The sequence below is a fragment of the Eriocheir sinensis genome, chromosome 3 (assembly GCF_024679095.1).
Source record: "Eriocheir sinensis breed Jianghai 21 chromosome 3, ASM2467909v1, whole genome shotgun sequence".
In the NCBI taxonomy this organism is placed as follows: domain Eukaryota; kingdom Metazoa; phylum Arthropoda; class Malacostraca; order Decapoda; family Varunidae; genus Eriocheir; species Eriocheir sinensis.
Window position 1 is genome coordinate 10,185,765 of NC_066511.1, and position 23,550 is coordinate 10,209,314.

The 23,550-nt window shown below is 45.7% G+C and overlaps 1 long non-coding RNA gene across 1 annotated transcript in view; it reads left to right on the forward strand.

The window, feature by feature from the left end:
- The window catches only part of LOC127004924 (uncharacterized), a 45,185-nt gene extending 37,157 nt beyond the window's left edge, over positions 1-8,028 (forward strand). The window contains exon 3 of the long non-coding RNA XR_007758111.1: positions 7,704-8,028. This is a non-coding gene — a long non-coding RNA (uncharacterized LOC127004924). The remainder of the gene's footprint in view (positions 1-7,703) is intronic.
- The last annotated feature ends 15,522 nt before the right edge of the window (positions 8,029-23,550 follow it).

Genomic DNA, 23,550 nt, shown 5'->3' on the forward strand with positions numbered 1-23,550 from the left:
CAGAGAGAGAGAGAGAGAGAGAGAGAGAGAGAGAGAGAGAGAGAGAGAGAGAGAGAGAGAGAGAGAGAGCACGTTTTTGTGATATTTATTAATGTATTTCACAAGATGTCTTCATGCCAAAGCATTTGTAATGTTGTCATTTCCTTTCAAGTTGACGAAACTAGAATTCCAACACGTACTCCAAATGCACATCTCAGGAAATGATTGTTAATAGGCGCACCTAACATCACCATAGCCGATCCAGGATTCAGGACATTTCCTAAGGTAGAGGAGGTAACGTTGTAATTGTATTTTGCTAAAAAATTCTCATAACCAAAAGCTAACTAAAATTATGAGTATTCTTTTTCTTGAACACAACACTGAATAAACAACAGAACAATAATATGAAAATACGTATAGCCACCGTTGCCAGATTGTCGCACTCAGAGCATAGTATTTACCGGTTTCTGACGCCTAACTATTGCCAAGAAACATCAGAATTTAATTCTTAACGATAACTATAAATTAGTTTCGTTATTTTAGCCCAGAAGACAGTTTGGGGTAGGAAGTCGGGAAATATAATCGGCTGAGTACGACAATCTGGCAACGTTGAGGCTGTAGCTCCGAGGCCAGAAGCAGCGGGCACGCCATTTTGAGGGTATTAGATACCTGAAATAGCATATTTTTACTGCGCGAAGCAGGTGATGTCACTTATTGTGACTTCGTGAGCTTTCATATTTATCTATTTGTGTATATTTCATGGTGGCAAAATTTAAATTATTAGTTTCATTTTTACTAGTGACACGAATTTGTGACTTTTTCACAATAGAATTTCACTCTAATAAGTGAATCAGACCCCACAGAAATATTACCAGTGTGTGTATGAATGAATACAGAGATAAGCACATACTTTGATTTAACTCTAGGATGTCTCGTGGATCATTAGTAAATAAAAACAAAATATCCGGATAGGCTACTTTATGTATAGCCCGCTGCCTTCAATGGCCCTCAAAAAGCAGTCCCTCCGCCAAGTTTGTGCCCCACATTTGGTGCTGTTAGGTGCGCCTATTGGAGCCGTCATGCGTATATCTGATGAAGGTTTTCCAGTTTTGGTGGTCACGCATAAGATTAATTAATGGTTACAGACGTCGTATTAGGGCCGTGTTGTTGGTTTATATAGAATAAAAAATGTAATTACTTCTCAGATATTTTGGTGGCAAATATGCATTTTGTGGTTGGGTTCAGTTTTTCATATTAATTTGATTTTTTCACTCTAATTTTGATGCCTTTGTAAAATGGTGAGTATTTTTTTTCCAGTGAAAACCTCTATAAAATTTATTTTATTTGATTGAAACGAAAAATAAATTATTGACGGTTGTGACAGAAACAATGCCTATCACCATTTGAGAGAGCATTAAGAAATGAGTTAAACAAATCGAACGGTTTTCTCTATAGAAACTAAAATACAAAAGGATTACGGACATGGAGTTCTTTTGACAAATTTAATGGAGCACACCAAATTCAAGATGGCGAACTTCGCCACCACTATACACGGCGCTGCCACTCCGAGTATTCACTGACTAAGAGAACCCCTTTTAAACCTAACCTATGGTTGTTAAGGACAGGGCCTTGCTTCCGCTAAGAGTAACCTATAGCCGCAGAAATGGTCAGGGTGTGGCGCTCTGATAATGTCACAAAAAATATTTGCATAACATTTCATTAATTACTATTTTCACACGTTTTGACCTCGAGCAACATTAGGAATAGGAAAGTTGAATGTAGACCTAGTCATAGGGTACACATTAGGCAGGTTAATTCATGTTTCGTAGTTTACTTTTAGTTAAAACGTGATTGTTTTAAGTTTATTTCCTAAGATCAGGGCAGAAGACTATCTTTTATGCATAAATAGTGACATTGGTTTAATGGGCTGGGCATACTCTCATGGTCGCTTTCTTCCTTAAAGGTACATGGTGTTCTCTTCTAACTATTTCCTGCCGGCACGTTGCCGGAGGGAGAAGTGGGTGGGGAGGAGCCTTCATCTATTCTGTCCTGTCCTACAACACGTTGATTACTAGTATTAGCGGTAGTAAACAGACACACTCGCCATAGACCGACAGGTCTTCTGGTGTCTGTTCTTCCTATGTATTCCTATGTAACTTATACAGTAAACATGGCAGTAAAGCTTTCGCAAGTATATATGTGCAGAGCTCTTCATTTTGTTTACGTTTTTTCCGGTCAGGTTATTTATTATTATTATTATTATTATTATTATTATTATTATTATTATTATTATTATTATTATTATTATTATTATTATAGGCCAAGAATGTCAGTCCCTCTGGAGAGTTCATGGAACTCTATACCCAATAAGGGTCCCTGAGGGGGAGACATTAACTGTAGGAAAGAGCAAGTCACCTTAGTAAAAAACTATTAACTCTGTTCTTAAATAACTGCAAATTTTCAGCTTTAACAACATTATTTGGAAGCTGGCTCCACAATTTAGTTATACAGGGAACAAAGCTTCTAGAAAATTGGGAAGTATTAAAACGTACAGCTGAAAATGCCAAATCATTGAGATTTGAAGCAAACCTTGTGAAACGAGACTGAAGAAAAGATGGAGGAAGTTTAGAATGTAAAGGATGGTTATGATTGTTAAAGATCTTATACAACAGAGTAACAGAGACAACAATGCGGCGATGTTCAAGATTTATATCTAGATTAGGTAGCAAAAACTTGATCTGATTGAACGCCCGATTCAAGAGCTTCATATCGGAGTCTACAGCAGAGAGAAAACAGGGGAGCAGTACTCGAAATGTGGCAATAAAAATGAAAAGACCAATTTTCTGAGAGATTGATTCAGCAAGTGAGACTCGAATGTTAGCTTTTTTTTATTTATTTTTTTACAACAAAGGAGACGGCTCAAGGACAACAAAAACCGTGTAGAAAAAAAAGTCCGCTACTCACCGCTCTCACAACAGACAAAAGTAAAGAGTGGCCAAAAGAGAGGTCAATTTCGGGTGGAGAGAGAGCTTAGAGTCTAACGTCGCGCCTAATAGAGTTAAGCTTTCCCACTTCTCATATGACATATAATTCCATGATGCAGGATAGCTCGCACTTAAGAAAAGAATATAATGATGCGGTTTGTATAGTTTCTGTGCGGTGCATACCACCACTGCAGGAAAGAAAAGAATGACGAAATCTCGCATAACGTTCGGCAACACGACACTGCCCGAGTCTGCTCAGCTTTTGAAATCTTGCTCATGACTCCTTGAATTTGCGACAGATCTTCGCGTCCTATTTATTTATATATGGCAAGTAGTTTGTCTGAGGCATTCATGTGGTCATTTTAAGCGATCATAATGGCAGAGAATCCTCCTACATCCTTTGGCACGCGTCCATTGATGTCACACCGCACCTTGGGCTGCTCCTTCGGCCAGGCTTGGGTTCATGCTGTAACCGCTGTAGGCGGTGGCCGAAGTGATAGCGTACTGGACCGACATTCGCCGCGTGATGGACGACGCGGGTTTTCGAATCACTTACCTCGCCACTTTTTTTTCGGTCTTTGGTGGCTTAAAACTACCCATGCTGCTGTCCTGAAGACCCATCACCCCCGGACTCTTGAGAGGAGCCGTCAAAGCCAGAAGTACGAGTTCCTGGGGCAGCAGCCAATGCAAGATGAACTATCAACACCACTACTGCCCTGCGCCGGCTGGCTGACCTGGAAGCCCCCATCAGGCCCCCACCTGGAGACCGACCATCAGGCACCCAGGCCCCACCGGACTACCGCCTACCGGCGCAAAAAAAAAAAAAAAAAAAGAAGGGTCGGGGCCTCGCCGCAGAAGTGCCGCCAAAGAGTAAACATTTTAAAGCAGCAGAGGTGCATCGGCGTCGCCCAAGATCTTTTATAAACGGAGAGGTGCACTGGACGAACTTAGTGATGCAAAACTAATCAAATGTTACAGTGTTGATAGGAAAGGAATTCTATCAGTGATTGACAATACGAAATGCCCTACAAAAACATGATAAAGCCATTTTCCCCAGCTGAATGGTTGGGCAAGCAGCTGACTAGATGACATCGAGCCTGCTTTTGTTTATTCTTATTTAAGCTCAACGATACGAGGAGAAAAATCCCGTTAAGTAAAACAATCATACAGTATTGTTCCAACATAAGCCGATTCATTAATGTTTCAACAGGAGGCGAGCTGCTGCTTCCTGCAGTCTGTATTATTTTTTAACTTTTATTAAGAGAAAGTTGCAATAGATTTGTGCCTCTCATTAACTAGTATTGCATACACACACACACACACACACGCACACACACACACACACACACACACACACACACACACACACACACACACACACACACACACACACACACACACACACACACACACACATAGGTAGAGAGATAGATATGTTTATTGACCACAGCTTTCTTAAAAAAAAAAAAAATAGCTAAAGATATAAAACACTCTGTACTAACAATTTAAAACTCACGGGACAAAACAAACTGCAGTCCAAAAAGAAAATTACAATTGCAAGGAAGTAAACATCTTCAAACGACGTAAAAATAAAACACAACAAACAATAAAATATAACACCACTTTGTACAAACAGTTATTCACTCACACGATATAAATACAAGAGGTCCACTGAGCAAATTGCGAGGAGATAAACATCGTTAATGATAAAAATAAAGACAATAAACATTAAAATATAAAACCACTCTGCATTTATGATATACGAGCAAACTCACTGGAGAAACAAACTACAGCCCCCAAAAATATATAATCGTGAGGAAGTAAACATTTTTAAAGAGAAAAGTAAAATATAACACACATTTTAAAAATGACGATCTACTATACCTTATACCCGTGAGAATGGAAAGAAAAGTTTTTCAATTGTAAAAGACATAAAATGAACTCGCAATAAACTAAGAAATGCATCAGTGCAAGGGAATAAAAGCTCTAAAAGAACGAAAACATAAGATCATCCAGAACAGAATGATAGATAAGATAATACAATACAAAATGTCTCTAAAGCACTAATAAGAAGGAAGGAAGGGCGGCATCTGAAACAGGAATGCGTGTTACTGGTCGGTGCTTAGGATGTCGTGAATTACTTTACACGTGACACTATTTGTAAAATCACTGAAAACCTGATGCAGTTTAGTAAAACCGTGCATGTCCTTAATTCGTTGTGTGCGAGGGCACGTCTCCACTACGTGTTGCTCAGACTGCACGTCACCACACTCACACAGCCGTTCCTCGACGGGAAGGCGGCCACGTCCGCGCCTATTTCAACGACCTGTTTCTTTGGCAAGACTATGGTGAAGGATATTCTGTGGCGATCGTTTACTGTGTGTCGTTCACTGTATACATTGTGTGTTACATAATGCGGATTAATAGTTCTTATGTAGTACACCTTGATGTGTGAGACTCGGCAGTGGCGTCGTGAACATTCCGTGCCAGTGCGGACATGTGTGGGATTTTGTCACGTGTCATGCTGGACACAAGCTTACCAGCTGGGGTGTTCAAGGTAATTGCGGTTCTAATGGCAAAGGACAGAGGGTCGTCGATCAAGTCATGTCATTCTAACCACATATTATAGTAGAATTTGTGCTGCCTATGCATGACAAGGTCCGGTAAGGAAGGGTAACCCAACTCCGCGTAACACACGAGATTAGCTGTTAGTCTTCCTCACCCCGAGTAACTCCTTCATAGCCCAGTTATACAATTTGACGACAGGTTTTACATCGGCGCACACCCACGAGTCCCAACCATATAATAGTGCTGACATGAGAGCAGCATCAAACAAGCGACGTTTCACAATAAAAGATATGTCATTATTTTTACATATGAAAGACACAAACTTCAGCACATGACATATTTTGTTTTGCGCGTGCACCTTGACGGCAGACGACGGCGAACCGTCGCACGTGAAGGGACTTCCCAGATACGTGTAGCTGGTGCAGTGTTGCACCACCAGACCGTCCACACGCAGCGGCTCGGCGTCGCCTGGCCCGCCGCTGATCACGTAGAACTTTGTCTTTTCTGCATTAATTCTCATGCCATACTCTTCACAAAATTCTTTTAATATACTTAACTTAAGTTGAATGTTTGGCCTTGATGTGGAGAGTAGCACCGTGTCATCCATAAATAAAAAAATATGTGGCCAATCGATAAAAGTTTCACATCCGCACCTAGTTTTCATAATTTTTATCAACTCATCAACGTAAATTACAAAGAGGAGATATGATGTAGACAGGCCCTGCCTGACCCCCACCGTGGAAGTAACAACAGCACACCCCACAACACTCCGTCACGCGGTACATGGCAATGATCGCCGCCAACATAACCACTCCGCACCCCAAGCGTTTGAGTGTCCTGAGCAGTGTGTGCCTTGGCATTACGTCATACGCTTTAGAAAAAGTCGATAAACACTACATATATTTTTTTCCCTCCTTGCTGAGTCAGTAATGAGGCGCAATGTGGCAATGTGCTTCTGTTGCGCCCCAGCCTGCTCCCGGCACGGCCTGAACCACTGATACAGGCGTTCACAAATAATCATGTCGTACAACTTTGCAATAGAGTTCGTGACACTAATACCCCGATAATTATCTGGATTGTTCCTGTCTTCCTTCTTGAAAATAGTGAACATTTTGGCCCTAGTCTAGGGTACGGGGTACAGACCACTTAAAACACTTTGTTAAAAAGGGCAACTACCGTCAGTATCAAATGTGCAGGTAACAGTGAGAAGATACCAGGGGAAAGTCCACCCGGGACGCTGGCCTCGACGGGCCGCAGGCTCCGAATCTTATCACAAACCTCTGTTGGAGAAATGGGGTCATCCAAAATAGGAATGTTTACATCTGTTGTAATGTCATCATCGTGAGGGAGTTGTGGAAGGATGAGTATGCTCTCAAAATGTACTTTAAAATCTTCATTACTATAGGTCCTCTATCATTACTATGTGCTGATATATTAACATTGCCCCTCCAATCTACGGCTCGCCATACTCTAGTATCATCTTTGTCCTGCAAAATTCTCTCCCATTTACCAAGGCCTTCATTTTCCTGCGCTGCATCTTGTCTACACTTACTCTGGACAGCACATCTATGCAATTCAACGGCCATAGCATCTGCAAAACCATTGATGTCAGCGTGCGCATCGACATCTATGTCAACATCAACAACGTTGTTAGCAAACATCTGTCCATCAGTATCAGCAAAACGCACCGGGATGGTGGTGAGCCTACCCCTGGAAGCGTTATTGTGCGATGTTGGGTGGCCCCCTAGCGAAGCAGCCCGCTCGAGCAAGTGCCCAAGGCTCACACCTGTGCAGGTGACAGTTAACGAGAGGGGGGCATGGTCAGACGGTAAGCCACTCTGCTGAAGCACACGAAAATCTTTTATATACCTCATAACATTATAAGTCGCCACACATGTATCTATTTCTGACACCCATACACCATTCCTTCTAAAACTTTTATCACCCGCGTAGTAATTATCCAGAGTTTTGAGATCATTCACCACAAGCATTTTATTCTCAACACATAAAGCTGTCAAAAATTCAGCATTAACATTAGCCACGCTGATATCATCGGGTATGACTGGATATGAAAACCTTTCACTGTTGGGAATGTGGGTAACTAGATGCCTCACTGTGTTACCAAAACGAGCATTCATATCCCCTATAATGATGTACTCATTTACCCCACAGCTGGAAGACAACTTCTCCTGAACAGCGGCGAAGGATGCAGTCGAAAAGTATGGGGAGTCACTGGGTGGTATGTAGCAAAATGCAAAAAACAAACGAGACATACTTCCAAATCTTAACCATACCTGGTGACCGATACTAAGATTCACGTCCTGCACCAAATGGGCGAGGCAGTTCCTGACACACACCACCACACCCCCACGCTCCGCTGACCCGACCACTCGACTGCGGTACGACACGTAGCCGGGGACACACACAGACTGCCCTGTCTTTACCTCAGTAAGACATAATTATTACATCATAGCACAATAAAAAAATCAGCACACTACTTTTATCAATTTTAGTGTATATTCCGTTTGCTTCCATCATACTATAGCTATTCACACACACACACACACACACACACACACACAGAAACACACACACACACACACACACACACACACACACACACACACACACACACACACACACACACACACAGGGGAGGCGGTGGCTGAGTGGATAGCGTGACGGTGCCGTGTCCAGGAAGACGCGGGTTCACGTCCCGCCCGGTGCCACTAGGTGGATTTTTTCAATCACCGCCGAGTGTCCTAAGACTACCCACATGTCCAGAATACCACCTATCAACCCGGACTCTAGATTCTCTCTCTAAAAGAGAGTGGATCAGTGATGAGCTCCGGGGTGTAGCATGATCCAAGCAAGATGGCGCCACTATAAACACATGCCTGCGCCACGACGGGCTGGGGCCGACCATCAGGCTCCACCAAGAAAGCCTGTCAGCGCAATAGGCGGAAAACGTAAACACACACACACACACACACACACACACACACACACACGCACACAAGGAAGTGTGGGTTTATGCGAGCGTTAGCATCAGTGTAATAATAATAATAATAATAATAATAATAATAATAATAATAATAATAATAATAATAATAATAATAATAATAATAATAATAATAATAATAATAATAATAATAATAATAAACGGTTTATTTCATGAAGTGCCAGGCAGCCCTAGAGCTGCAGTGTGTGTGTGTGTGTGTGTGTGTGTGTGTGTGTGTGTGTGTGTGTGTGTGTGTGTGAGGCCACTACAGGACATAGGTCTCTCCTCGCGTGTTTCGATATTTCCCGTCGTGTGCTTCTAGATTACAATTTTGATGTGAGCGTTCCGTAAACTTCTTCATTCCATCACATGATCTACTGAATGGCCTTCCCTTGGGTCTTTTTACAGAAGTTATTTTCCATTCTAACTCTTAGGAATTGTCCATTTGTTGTTATCGTTCCTATACGTGTGTCCTGAGCATTGCCGTCTCATGAAATTAGTTGCTTTTATTATGTCATCTATTTTTCTCTGTTCTCTTAACCATTTGTTGTATTACTTATTCATTATAACTATATCCAGCGTCGATCTCTCTTTTCCTTTCCTTGAGCAATACTCAGTTCCCTTTCTAGAGATTTGATTTACATGCCTTAGTGGCTGACCCTTGTGCTGTGCCTGGTGCGTGAGGGTGAGGGTGTGTAGAGGCATCCAGTGTGAGGAGTGCACACCGGCACCCGCTGAGTGAGGGCCAGGAGTGAGGCTGAGGGATGGCAGGAGATGGGTGCCGCGTGCTGGGGGACGCGCGGCACTCTGGCATGGACGCAGATGCGAGCCGCGTTAGTATCGTGGGGAAGGTGGTGGTGTGCACACACGCACCGCCCCTCTGGCCTCACTCACGCGCTACGCTAACGTGCGCTGCCGCCCGACGGGTTAGGCGTCCTCTCAACAATCCTCAACAGAACTATTGTCCTCATACTGGCACCCTTTTTACCGCTTGTTTTTTCACGTATATCTTGTTTCTGACTTCCACTTTCCCTGTCTTACTTTTCTCTCTTTATATTTACTCGGGTCTTCTACTCTGGTATTTCATTTCTCACCCAGTTTGCTTCGCGCACACTTGAGCTTCGTTGCTATTGGTTTCATTCAGAGGACTTAAAAATATTGCAAAATAGTGCATAGAAAAATGGATTTGAAGTTTTGGAAACAGAGTGTAGGTGCAATCTTGGCTTGATTGACCCTACGTTGACCAGGCTCATGTGCAACGCTTAAACTGACACGAAGGTAGTGCTGCTGTGCGTCACCTGCCTCGGTGCTGCCTTGCCGCCTCCTGTCTGCAGCGTGGTGCAGGCTGGGGCAGACAGCCTGTGCTGCCTATGGTGTCTGGTTGCCTCGCTTCCTCCCCCGCAGTGTTCGTCCAATTGAAAAGTCTTTATCGTCAACCTGCAGCTTCAGATGTGCCACTTGGCTCACCTAATGGAATTATAATGATTTAATTATAGTGAGACAATGATGAGAAATAAACGATTTTTCCTGCTTATGTAAAAGTTAAGTGTTTGCTATAAATAAACCATTAGCTCATTCAAAGGTAATGGTTCACTGATTTAGCTTTTAAGTGTTTTCTCTATGAAAAAAGTTTTGGCATCTTGAAAGTGTGTTGGAAGTGTTCAACAAAGATCTTGAGCCACTCACAGAGGATGCAGTTACATGTAGCATAGTTGTAGTGGGTGCTGGGCGACGAGGGTGGCTGGCGGTGGCCTCGGCGATAACGAGCGGGAAAACAGTGCGGGCAGCCCTTACTGATGTTACTACGAGAATTCTCAGTATGGATCGGGAGCTGTGAGTTTTAAGATTATATTCTTTTCAGATGTCATTAGCTACTCAAGGATAATGCTGTTCGATTACATGATTCAGGACAGTCATTGAATGCATCACTTTAACAATTCAACGCTGAGTAAAATATCTTAATGTCAACATTTTTTAAGATGTGATGGGAATTACTCCATTTTATTGTAAATTAAATACGATATAAAGTCATTTCTTGTTTGGTCTCTTCTGTAAATCGAGTTTTAAAAGGAAGAAGCTGCGATGAACATTATTGTAGAGTTCAAGCCACGTAACTACATTGAAACTTGAAGAAGGAAAATAAGACACTATTTTAATGTGTAATAAGTTTGGCAGCGGTCGATCGTCGTAGGCAACACGCATATCAGTTGAAAGTCGTCGAAAGAGTGATTGTTGACTGTTCAAGGGTGGAGCATAGAGAAGACACGTCAGCACGAATAGAAAAAAAAATCGTTAATAATAATATCAATTAAACCCGTATCCTAAGTTACAAAATTAGCAGTGGGAGTATGACAAAGAACATAGAAAACATTAAGAAAAACGTATCAGGAAACATCAAACCAACACGTAATCATTGTGGTAATACTTAATCCAACTCCATCACATTCATGATAAACAAGTGGACCAAGGCAAAAACAAGCAAAAAAAATAAAAGAAAAGAAAAGGAGACGTACGTACAGCAATAAAAGAAGTGCCCGTATATTTAGAGACAACACGTGGAGGAAGGGAAAGGAAGGAAGGCAAAGACTCGGCGGTGAAGGTGAGAGACACAGACTGCACCGAGCCACGTGGCCGCCGAGCCGGGAGGAGCCGCGCGCGATTCCAACTCCGCCGCTTTACCGCCACTCCCAACGACCTTACCTGCCTGCTGCCTGGATGCTTACTAACACCTGCTTAGACGTTCCTGCTCCTCTCTGTGTGTGTGTGTGTGTGTGTGTGTGTTGACAAAATGATGCTACTTAAGGCGAGATGAAATGAGGAGGCTGAAGGGAGTTTATGAGGGTGAGATGTATAGTGTCAGCATTAGCGTTAGCATTGTCTCACAGGATCCAAGTAACGAGTAGAAGCCGGACACAAAACATTTATAAACCACCGTTAGTTAAGCAACACTAAGGTTGGTATTATAAGACACTTTCGCTTCTCACATCAGTATTTCTTAGGGTTAGAGAGGGGATCAACCGGGTTCTAATGAGTGTTTCTTTAGGTTCACGGTACAGAGGAAAGGCCAAACTTACCACCAGGGTCATAAAACTACTCCTGGAAATGCACAAAACTCCTACGAAAGCCTTGGCAAATATGCGTACTTGGGCGACGAAACGTTTAGTAATACTGCCTTAAAATTGCCCTGTATAGTTTTGTGAATCGTTAATATCTGAACAACGCATGTCTGATTTTGGTCACGCAAGCACAACACTAGATACATGTTTAGTGTTTCTCCAGTGTATGCTCATGTAGGGTGATCTTTAGTTTATTAGGTCTGAAGAAACAGTAACGCCATCGGAAACACTAGCACGAGGAGAGAGAGAGACACACACACACACACACACACACACACACAGACAAAGGAACCATGCCATATAACGAGTACGAATCCAGCTTGACGGCGGCGGAAGGAAACGGGTGGTGGTGGTGGCGGTGGTGGTGGTGGAGGAGGAGGATGTAGAGTGGCTTGATGAGTGAGCCAAGTCTCAAGTCTCCCTGTCTTTCCTCGCCCCCCGTATCTTCCCCTCCAGCAGAAACTTGTCCGCTTGATATTGTCGCATTATTCAAATATTGCCTCGCTGTTCCCTCGCAGATAGAAGGACTTATTACATGCAAATGGCTCGCCGAGACGGAACAAAAAATAGGCGGCATTCTTAAATTGGACCGGCTAACCCATTCTCCCCGTCGCCCTAATGCCAAACTTTCCAAGCCTAGGTGTCGTATATTAATATTCCGGGGAAAGATTTTATCTAGTGATCTTCCGGAATCTGGCAAACTTTCAGCGTAAAGATGGCAAGGGGAAACTAAGGCACTATAGAGGAGGCGCCCCAGAGCTACGGCAAGACTGCTCGTGTCGGCCGTGAAGGTGACTTGGTGGAGATGGCGATGATTTGGGGTCTCGGGGTGAGCGTGAGAACAGGGACGAAAGGAAAACTTGGGAAGATGGAAGAGGGAAACGGAGAAAAGAACAAAGGGGAATGAAAACATGACACAGGGTAGAAGAGGAAGGCTGAGAAAAGAACAGGCGAAAGTGAAAACCTAGGAATGATGGGGAAAGAACAGGTGAAAGTGAAAACCTTTGGGTGAGCGTTGGAACAGGGAGGAAGGGGTTGTTTGGGAAGATGGGAGAGGAAAGCGGATGCAAGAACATAAGGAAAGGAAAACATGATACAGGGCAGAGAGTGAAAAGGTGGGGGTGAGGGTAAGAACAGAGAGGCTGGGGAAACTTGGGAAAACGGGAGAAGGAAGCAGAGAAAAGAACAAAGGGGATTGAAAGCATGATAGAAGAGGAAGGCTGGGAAAAGAACAGGCGAAAGTAGAAACCAGTGAAAGTAGAGAAAGAAGGCAAGGGAATAATAAAAAAAGAACTGAAAGAAAAGGAAACATTAAATGAAAGAAGAGAAAGGTAGGGGGAAATGAACAGGTGAAATGTAAAGCATGGTGAGGGGCAGAAGGGAACGGTGGTGATGCAAACAGGTAGAAGGGTGACATGTAAGGGATATAGAAAAGGAAGATGAGTGAAGGGAGAACATTGAAAGACAAAAGAGGAAGGTGGGGGAAAGATGAGGCTGAAGGGAAGACAAGACAAAGAGTCAAAGAAGGGGCCAAGAACAGAGGGAAGGACAAGGTAGGGAAGAGAGGAGCAGAGCAGAAAACCGAATGAGCCTGAGAGCAAAAACAACAAAGGGAGAAAACCGGCGCGAGGAGAACAGAGAGAAGGGAGAGAGAGGTTTGATGAGAAGAGAAGAGCAGAAGCAGCAAGAGGAGGGAAGGACTGGGACAAAGGAAGGGAAGAACACATCGGGAGGAAAACACGGCTGAGGGAGGGGAGGTGCAGAGGAAAGGAGCGGAAGGAGAGAAAGGCGCGTAAAAGAAATGCCGAGACCAGGGTAAAGGAGGGAGAAGAGAGGGAAGTCGCAGCGGTGGTGGTGTAGGAGAGGGGGGTAGGGGTGTGGGGGTAGGAGGGTGACAAACACTGTGGAGGGAATAAAGTAATCGATCAATTGTGACAAAGTCCAGCGACGCGGCGAGAGAAACTGGCGGCAAGAGAAATTCGCCGAAGTAAAAAAAGAAAAAGAAAAAGAGCGTGGCGTGGCTGTCGTGGAAAGGTGCTGTACGGAAAAACATATTTCTAAAGGAAGAAAAAATATAATGAGAAGCGACCGACGAGCATGTGGGTGTTAAGTATGGCTGTTGATTTAATAATTGTTGTTATTGACTAGGTAATGAGAGTGGCAATGCAGAACTGCAAAAACAGCCAGTCAGCAATGGAATATAAACTTAAAGATATTGATACATCGTAAACACTGCTTCAAGAACTAAGTGACGGAATAACGAAGTGAAAACTGAAAGTAACCAGTAAAAGTATATGAGGACGGCCATAAACTATATCAATGTAGCACGGTAGATAGAAAAAAGAATAGAGAGAAAAACGAACAGCTGAATATCTGAGTGAAACTTTTAAAGGACGGAAGTTGTGGCGGAGGGAATGTCTTCAAGTTTCAATAGAAAGTCAAGCAGCGAGTGACCTGTCTTGAGAGTGACGTATCAAAAGAGTCCGCGGGTGAGTGTTGTGAAGCAAGACACGTGCTCGAGAAGGCCGTTGCCTCCGCGATGGGTCCCGCTGTAGCCACGAAGAGGGCGGCGGCGGTGGCCAGGCCCGCCCCGCCCCTCATCGCGGTCTGTCTGGCGCTCTTCGTAGCTTTCTCCTCCTTCGGTGAGTACAGGTTATTGTGCCTCAGCTTACGTAGTCGCTACACGCTGCTGTGTCCAGCTCTTGCACGCATTTACTGTCTTGTAATCCCACACTCACTTGGTTCTGTCCGTCCCGCCTCACCCTTTCTTGTGCTCCCACCCACTCACTCACACACTTTGCCCCAGCTTTGGGACACGTGCTTCAGTTGAAATTGCACCCATCTTATTTTTTTATTGTATTGTTGTTAGTTTTTTTCTTTTTTTTCTCATGTTTGCCCTTGACTGTGGTTGTCCTGTTTTATTATTATTATTATTATTATTTTTTGTTTGTGAAAGAGACATATCTGGAAAGGTGCATAATCCAGGTGGAGCTCTCAAATGAAATTGCCATTATTCAGATATTTTTTGATCTTTTGTCTACTCATATATATATATATATATATATATATATATATATATATATATATATATATATATATATATATATATATATATATATATATATATATATATATATATATATATATATATATATATATATATATATATATATATATATATATATATATATATATATATATATATATATATATATATATATATATATATATATATATATATATATATATATATATATATATATATATATATATATATATATATATATATATATATATATATATATATATATATATATATATATATATATATATATATATATATATATATATATATATATATACGTATATATAAGGTGTGTGTGTGTGTGTGTGTGTGTGTGTTTGTAATTCACCACGGCGTGATCACGAGTTGGACTCGCTTTCGCCAGCAGGTACCTTCCCGACACGAACAAGTGCATGCTCATTATCGTCGATCTCTGGGTACTACCAGGACCTCACACACCACACACCCCGTCCCCCTTGCTCAAGGGGGGACAGTAACCACTCCTAGTCAACGGTAGGAATCCGGCCTGAGCGGGGCTCGAACCGCCGCCTGTTTGGCTGTGAAGACTTGCAGTGCGGCGCTCTAGCCGATTGAGCTACCTTATTAACTACCGGAGCGGTGTGTGTGTGTGTGTGTGTGTGTGTGTGTGTGTGTGTGTGTGTGTGTGTGTAATTCACCTTTTGGTGTGCTGCGGGTCTCTCTCGAGACAGCCAGCCGTTCCCCTACGGAAGAGCACAACAGAGCTCATAGTACCGATCTTTGGGTAGGACTGAGACCACTCACACACAGGGTGTGTGTGTGTGTGTGTGTGTGTGTGTGTGTGTGTGTGTGTGTGCATACATCCGTGCATGCGTGCGCGTGTGCGTGGCTGCCTGCGTGCGTGCTCGCGCGCGTTTTTTCTTTTAGATTCATATTATATATCTTTCTGTTTTTTTTTCACGATACTGACCACCAACTCTAAGCTCAGATGCGAACGTTACTACCTCCAAGCTCCTCGAAAATATCGTCTTTAGCAGCACCTTACCTCCTGGAGAGCTGGGCTGTGTCTACTCAGAGATGAATCCCGCGCCAGTGCATCGTGTATCAAACAAGAGGCTGCTCAGTCCCTGCAAGGACGAGGCGCTCCGGCTGGTGCTGGAGCTGCCATCGGTACCCGCCAAAAAGGCGACTCTGCAAGCATCCTTGTCTGCAAGTGGATGACCATAATCGTGTGATTGGTTCGATGACTCAATTTTAGCAGCGCTTCTAAGGCCTCTTTCAGACGAAGCCACTTAGCATCGCTGCTAAAATTGAGTCGGGCGTTAGCAGCGCTACAGTTGCGCCACGCACGCGCTGCTCCAAAAGTGGCGCTGTGCAGCTATGTGTGAAAGCTTCCATTGAGTGCTATGTATCGTGACAAGCAGTGCTACTTTTGGTGGTCGCCACCGGCGGCGAAGGCAAGCACTCAAATCCGTCTGCAGCGCTCATTTTTGTGGTCGTGGCTGCTTGTGAAAGCCTCCACTCATCTCTATTATTTACCAGCGGCAGCGCTGCTGAGAAACGCTTCTAAGTGGCCCCGTGTGAAAGGGGCCTTAAGGAGATCACTGAGCCAAAGAGAATCATGTTGGACTTGGGCGATGGCTGCTGTCTGAAAGTCGAGCCGCAGGAGGAAGTGGCCTCCAAGGACCACGACTTCATCATGGGCGTCTCCCAATTGCAAATACGACGCCGTGTTGGACCACGGCCGCCACACGCTCTCTTTTAAGATAGGCTCCCAGGGGCGGCAGGTCAGCACACAATAGTTTCACTGATCAGCCCGTCGGTAACAAGACGGTAAAGAGATGAGAATCGTGAGAGAATATTTTATGGTAGCATAATAAACACTGAGCCAGCAGCTAAGTTCAGAAGGAATGCTGAGTGTAACATAGCTTATTCTAAACGTTGTAAAAGAATAGGCAACACCCGCCAGTCATATTTGAGTCATGTGGTGAGCGCCATTACGATAGATACTTTAAAGAAAAAGTTACCTAAGTTCATGGATAATGAGGTTAGATAAGGTTAGGTTTATAGGAGCTTCTCTGTTTAGGCAGACCGGCCTCTTGCATTTTTTTCCACTACTTATTCTACTTCTCACTCATCTACTTTTTTTCTTCTCTTATTAAGTCTTTTTCTTTTTCTTTCCTTCTCATTCTCTTTCCCTTTCTTTTTTCTCATTCTCCTCCATGGTGAAGTGGTTAGAATGTTTAGCTATGAATCTACGGGTCTGGGTTTGAATCCCGGGCTAGGCAGTCGGGGCACAGCCCACCTAGCTGTTCATACTACCTTTCGGGCTAGTCAACAAATAGCTAGCCTACTTGGTGAAACCTGAGGAAGGTGAACTGTGGTAACCCGGATACTGCACTTGCTATGTGTCCCGGAGTAAGGCGTTCTCACCGGGCACAGGCTTAAGGGCCAATAAGATGGAGGTGAGCACTGCGGCCAGGCTCAGGAGAAGCGTGTGCTCTCAACTGTACTTTACTAGCTATTTATTGCTGTATCTATCCATGCCTTTCATTCATTCAGTTGTAGAGATTTAAATCACACTTTATCGTCTACAGGAGCATTATACTATCTGAATTTTAATATTTTATCAAAAAGCAAAAATATTTCGTGCCGATAATAATAATTTCTTAAAAGAGATCATAATAAAAAAAATATTTAACAAAGTTTTCCCCGTGCTCGTGAGATCCATGCAGGCAGCTGTAGCCGCACCAGACGCCCCATACACACGCTCTCGCTCCCTTATTTAATTGCCCGCATTCCGTCCGCCCCTCGACACTCGGAAGGGCAAGCGTCGGCTCCTCAAGGGGAAGGAACTTGTTGACGCTCACTCATGCAGCGCCGCTCACCCTCCTCCTCCGCTCCCTCCGCCCGCCCGCCCCTCCTGAAAGCCGTGACGGGGGAGCATAGTCACTGCACCTTTATTTGTTTTGCATTATTCAAGACTATTTTTTTTAATTATATTTTGTCTTCGAGAATTTTTATGATTTTTATGAATGTAATGTAGAGAAATACAAAAAATAGGGAACTATGTTAGATAAAATAACATTGAACCGCACATGGATTCTTTTTAATGTCTGGTGTGTTGTTCGCTTTTTCACCCCAAGGAATAAAAGTAGCGTTAGATAGAGGTGCTAAAAGGTAGGATATAGTAGAAAATAGTATAGTGGCTCAGTACACATAGTAATTTTGATGTTTGCCATATATTTTCCACATGAGAGAGTATTAAAGAAAACTATGAAATGAAAATGCAAATATTAACAAGGCTTTTATTTTTTTAAGGGTATGCGTAAGAGTTTTAAGGGGGTCATGTAATAATAAATCCCAACAAAAGGGGTAGAATGAATTAAGAATAGTCAAGGTAAAAATTGCTGATAGTAATTTTATTGCCGTATGAAAATAAGGAAGAATTGTTTTGTAAAGTGCACAACCACAGAATAGAAAAAATTAAAAAAAATAATATAGGAGTGGTGCATTACTGATATATATATATATATATATATATATATATATATATATATATATATATATATATATATATATATATATATATATATATATATATATATATATATATATATATATATATATATATATATATATATATATAGACAAACACAGATATATATATATATATATATATATATATATATATATATATATATATATATATATATATATATATATATATATATATATATATACACACACACATATATATATATATATATATAGTAAGGCTTCACGGCCAAACAGGCGGCGCTTCGAGCCCCGCTCAGGCTGGATTCTTTCCGTTGACTAGGAGTGGTTACTCTCCCCCCTTAAGCAAGGGGGATGGGGTGTGTGGTGTGTGAGGTCCTGGCAGTACCCAGAGACTGACAATGAGCACTTGCTCACGTCGTGAGGGTGCCTGCTGGCGAAAGCGAGTCCAACTCGTGATCAGGCGGTGGTGAATTACACACACACACACACACACACACACACACACACACACACACACACACAATGTTGCCTCTCTATCTTCTGTCGATATTTCCACGCTGACTGCTCTTCTGAACTTGCTAACTACATTCCTCCCCCCCTCCCGCGGCCCCGCTGCACTCGACTTTCTACTCATGCTCATCCCTATACTGTCAAACCCCTTATACAAGAGTTAACCAGCATCTTCACTCTTTCATCCCTCACGCTGGTAAACTCTGGACCAATCTTCCTTCATCTGTATTTCCTCCTGCCGACGACTTGAACTCTTTCAAGAGGAGGGTATCAGGACACCTCTCCTCCCGTATTTGATCTTGCTTTTGGCCACCTCTTTTGTTTCTTTTTAGGAGCAGCGAGTAGCGGGCTTTTTTTTTTTTATTATTGTTATCTTTTTTTGTGTGCCCTTGAGCTGCCTCCTTTGTTGTAAAACACACACACACACACACACACACACACACACATTAAATATTAACACCATCTGAGGTTTAAAATATATCCTTATATCCTTGCAAGAGTCATCATATTTCTTCCCTTCATCAGCGTTTTACTCCTCCTCCCTCCCACCACCACTTTCCCTAGCTTCCTCCCTCCCGCCCACAACCATTGTTTGCCTCCCTCCCTTTCACCCACCACTGTTTTACTCCCTCCTTTTCGCCCACTTCCATTGTTTTCCTCCCTCCCGCCCACTACCACTGTATTTCTCCCTTCCGCCCACCACCACTGTTTTCCTCCCTTCCGCCCACCATCACTTTTCCTCCCTCCTGCCCACCTCCATTGTTTTCCTCCCTCCCGCCCACCAACACTGTTTTCCTCCCTCCTGCCCACCACCACTGTTTTCCTCCCTCTTGCCCACCTCCATTGTTTTCCTCCTCCCACCACCATCACTGTTTTCCTCCCTCCCGCCCACCACCACTGTTTTCCTCCCTCCCGCCCACCACCACTGTTTTCCTCCCTCCTGCCCACCTCCATTGTTTTCCTCCCTCCCGCCCACCACCACTGTTTTCCTCCCTCCTGCCCACCACCACTGTTTTCCTTCCTTCCGCCCACCACCACAGTTTCCTCCTCCTGCCCACCTCCACTGTTTTCCTTCCTCCCGCCCACCACCACTGTTTTCCTCCCTCCCTCCCACCACCACTGTTTTCCTCCCTCCGGCCCACCACCACTGTTTTACTCCCTCCTGCCCACCTCCATTGTTTTCCTCCTCCTCCGCCCACCACCACTGTTTCCTCCCTCCTGCTCACCTCCATTGTTCTCCTCCCGCCCACCACGACTGTTTTCCTCCCTCCTGCCCACCTCCATTGTTTTCCTCCCTCCCGCCCACCACCACTGTTTTCCTCCCTCCTGCTCACCTTCATTGTTTTCCTCCCTCCCACCCACCATCACTGTTTTCCTCCTCCTGCCCACCACCATTGTTTTCCTCCTCCCCACCACCACTGTTTCCTCCTCCTGCCCACCTACATTGTTTTCCTCCCTCCCACCCACCACCACTGTTTTCCTCCCTCCTGCCCACCACCACTGTTTTCCTCCCTCACCCCCACCACCACTGTTTTCCTCCCTCCCGCCCACCACCACTGTTTTCCTTCCTCCCGCCCACCACCATTGTTTTCCTCCTCCCGCCCACCACCACTGTTTCTCCCCTCCTGCCCACCTCCATTGTTTCCTCCTCCCACCACCACCACTGTTTTCCTCCCTCCTGCTCACCTTCATTGTTTTCCTCCCTCCCGCCCACCGCCACTTTTCCTCCCTCCTGCCCACCTACATTGTTTTCCTCCTCCCCCACCACCACTGTTTTCCTCCTCCCTGCCCACCTCCATTGTTTTCCTCCCTCCCTCCACCACCACTGTTTTCCTCCCTCCTCCCACCACCACTGTTTTCCTCCCTCCTGCCCACCACCACTGTTTTCCTCCTCCTGCCCACCTCCATTGTTTTCCTCCTCCCGCCCACCATCACTGTTTTCCTCCCTCCTGCTCACCTCCATTGTTCTCCCCTCCGCCCACCACCACTGTTTTCCTCCCTCCTGCCCACCTCCATTGTTTTCCTCCCTCCCGCTCACCACTACTGTGTTCCTCCCTCCTGCCCACCTCCATTGTTATCCTCCCTTCCGCCCACCACCACTGTTTTCCTCCCTCCTGCCCACCACCATTGTTTTCCTCCCTCCCGCCTACCACCACAGTTTTCCTCCCTCCAGCCCACCTACATTGTTTCCTCCTCCCACCCACCACTGTTTTCCTCCCGCCCACCACCACTGTTTTCCTCCCTCACGCCCACCACCACTGTTTTCCTCCCTCACCCCCACCACCACAGTTTTTCCTCCTCCCACCACCACTGTTTTCCTTCCTCCCCACCACCACTGTTTTTCTTCCTCCCGCCCACCACCACTGTTTTCCTTCCTCCCGCCAACCACCACTGTTTTCCTCCCTCCCGCTTACCACCACTTTTTTCCTTCCTCCCGCCCACCACCACTGTTTTCCTTCCTCCCGCCCACCACCACTGTTTTCCTTCCTCCCGCCCACCACCACTGTTTTCCTTCCTCCCGCCTACCACCACTGTTTTCCTGCCTCCCCCCCACAACCACTGTTTTACTCCCTCACGCACACCACCACTGTTTTACTCCCTCTAGCCCACCACCACTGTTTTCCTCCCTCCCGCCCACCACCACTGTTTTCCTTCCTCCCGCCCACCACCACTGTTTTGCTTCCTCCCGCCCATCACCACTGTTTTCCTCCCTCCCGCCCACCACCACTGTTTTGCTTCCTTCCTCCCGCCCACCACCATTGTGTTCCTCCCTCCCCCCCACCATTGTTTTCCTCCCTCCCGCCCACCACCACTGTTTTCCTCCATCCCGCCCACCACCACTGTTTTCCTCCCTCCCGCCCACCACCACTGTTTTCCTCCCTCCCGCCCACCATCACTGTTTTCTTCCTCCCTCCCGCCTACCACCACTTTTTCCTCCCTGCCCACCACCACTGTTTTACTCCTCCGCCCACCACCACTGTTTTCCTCCCTCCTCCCGCCCACCACCACTGTTTTCTTCCTCCTCCGCCCACCACCACTGTTTTCCTTCCTCCCGCCCATCACCACTGTTTCCTCCCTCCGCCCACTTCCACTGTTTTCCTCCCTCCGCCCATTTCCACTGTTTTACTCCCTCCCGCCCACTTCCACTGTTTTACCTTCCTCACTCCCGCTCACCACCAGTGTTTTCCTTCCTCCCTCCCGCCCACCACCACTGTTTCCTTCCTCCCTCCCTCACCACCACTGTTTTCCTCCCTCCCGCCCACTTCCACTGTTTTCCTCCTCCCGCCCACTTCCACTGTTTTCCTCCCTCCCGCCCACCACCACTGTTTTCCTTCCTCCGCCCACCACCACTGTTTTCCTTCCTCCGCCCACCACCACTGTTTTCCTTCCTCCGCCCACCACCACTGTTTTCCTTCCTCCTCCGCCCACCACTGTTTTTTCCTCCTCCGCCCACCACCACTGTTTTCCTTCCTCCCTCCCGCCCACCACCACGCTTTTCCTTCCTCCTCCACCCACCACCACTGTTTTCCTTCCTCCCTCCGCCCACCACCACTGTTTTCATTCCTCCCCTGCTCACCACCACTGTTTTCCTTCTTCCGCCAACCACCACTGTTTTCCTCCCTCCCCCCCACCACCACAGTTTTCTTCCTCCTCCTGCCCACCACCACTGTTTTCCTCCCTCCCCACCACCATTGTTTTCCTCCCTCCGCCCACCACCACTGTTTTCCTTCCTCCTCCCGCACCACCACTGTTTTGCTTCCTCCCTCCCACCACCACTGTTTTCCTTCCTCCCCTCCTCCACCACTGTTTTGCTTCCTCCCTCCGCCCACCACCAATGTTTTCCTCCTCCCCCACCACCACTGTTTTCCTTCCTCCGCCCACCACCATTGTTTCGTCCCTCCGCCCACCACCCATGTTTTTCCTCCCTCCCACCACCACTGTTTTCCTCCCTCACCCCCACCACCACTGTTTTCCTCCTCCCCACCACCACTGTTTTCCTTCCTCCTCCCGCCCACCACTGTTTTCCTTCCTCCCTCACTACCACTGTTTTACTCCCTCCCGCCCAACACCACTCTTTTCCTTCCTCACTCCCGCCCACCACCACTGTTTTCCTTCCTCCCGCCCAACACCACTGTTTTCTTCCCCCGCCCATCACCACTGTTTCCCTCCCTCCCACCACTTCCACTGTTTTCCTCCTCCCGCCCACTTCCACTGTTTTCCTCCTCCCCTGCCCACTTCCACTGTTTTCCTCCCTCCCGCCCACTTCCACTGTTTTCCTCCCTCCCGCCCACCACCACTTTTCCTTCCTTCCTCCCGCCCACCACCACTGTTTTCCTTCCTCCCTCCCGCCCACATCCACTGTTTTCCTTCCTCCATCTCGCCCACCACCACTGTTTTCCTTCCTCCCTCCCGCCCACCACCACTGTTTTCCTTCCTCCCTCCCGCCCACCACCACTGTTTTCCTTCCTTCCTCCCGCCCACTTCCACTGTTTTCCTTCCTCCCTCCCGCCCACCACCACTGTTTTCCTTCCTTTCTCCCGCCCACCACTGTTTTCCTTCCTCCCTCCCCCACTTCCACTGTTTTCCTCCTGCCCACCACCACTGTTTTCCTTCCTCCCTCCCACTTCCACTGTTTTACTTCCTCCATCTCGCCCACCACCACTGTTTTGCTTCCTCCTCCGCCCACCACCACTGTTTTCCTCCTCCCGCCCACCACCACTGTTTTCCTCCTCCGCCCACCACCACTGTTTTCCTTCCCTCCCCGCCCACCACTGTTTTCCTCCCTCCGCCCACCACCACTGTTTTCCTTCCTCCCTCCCACCACCA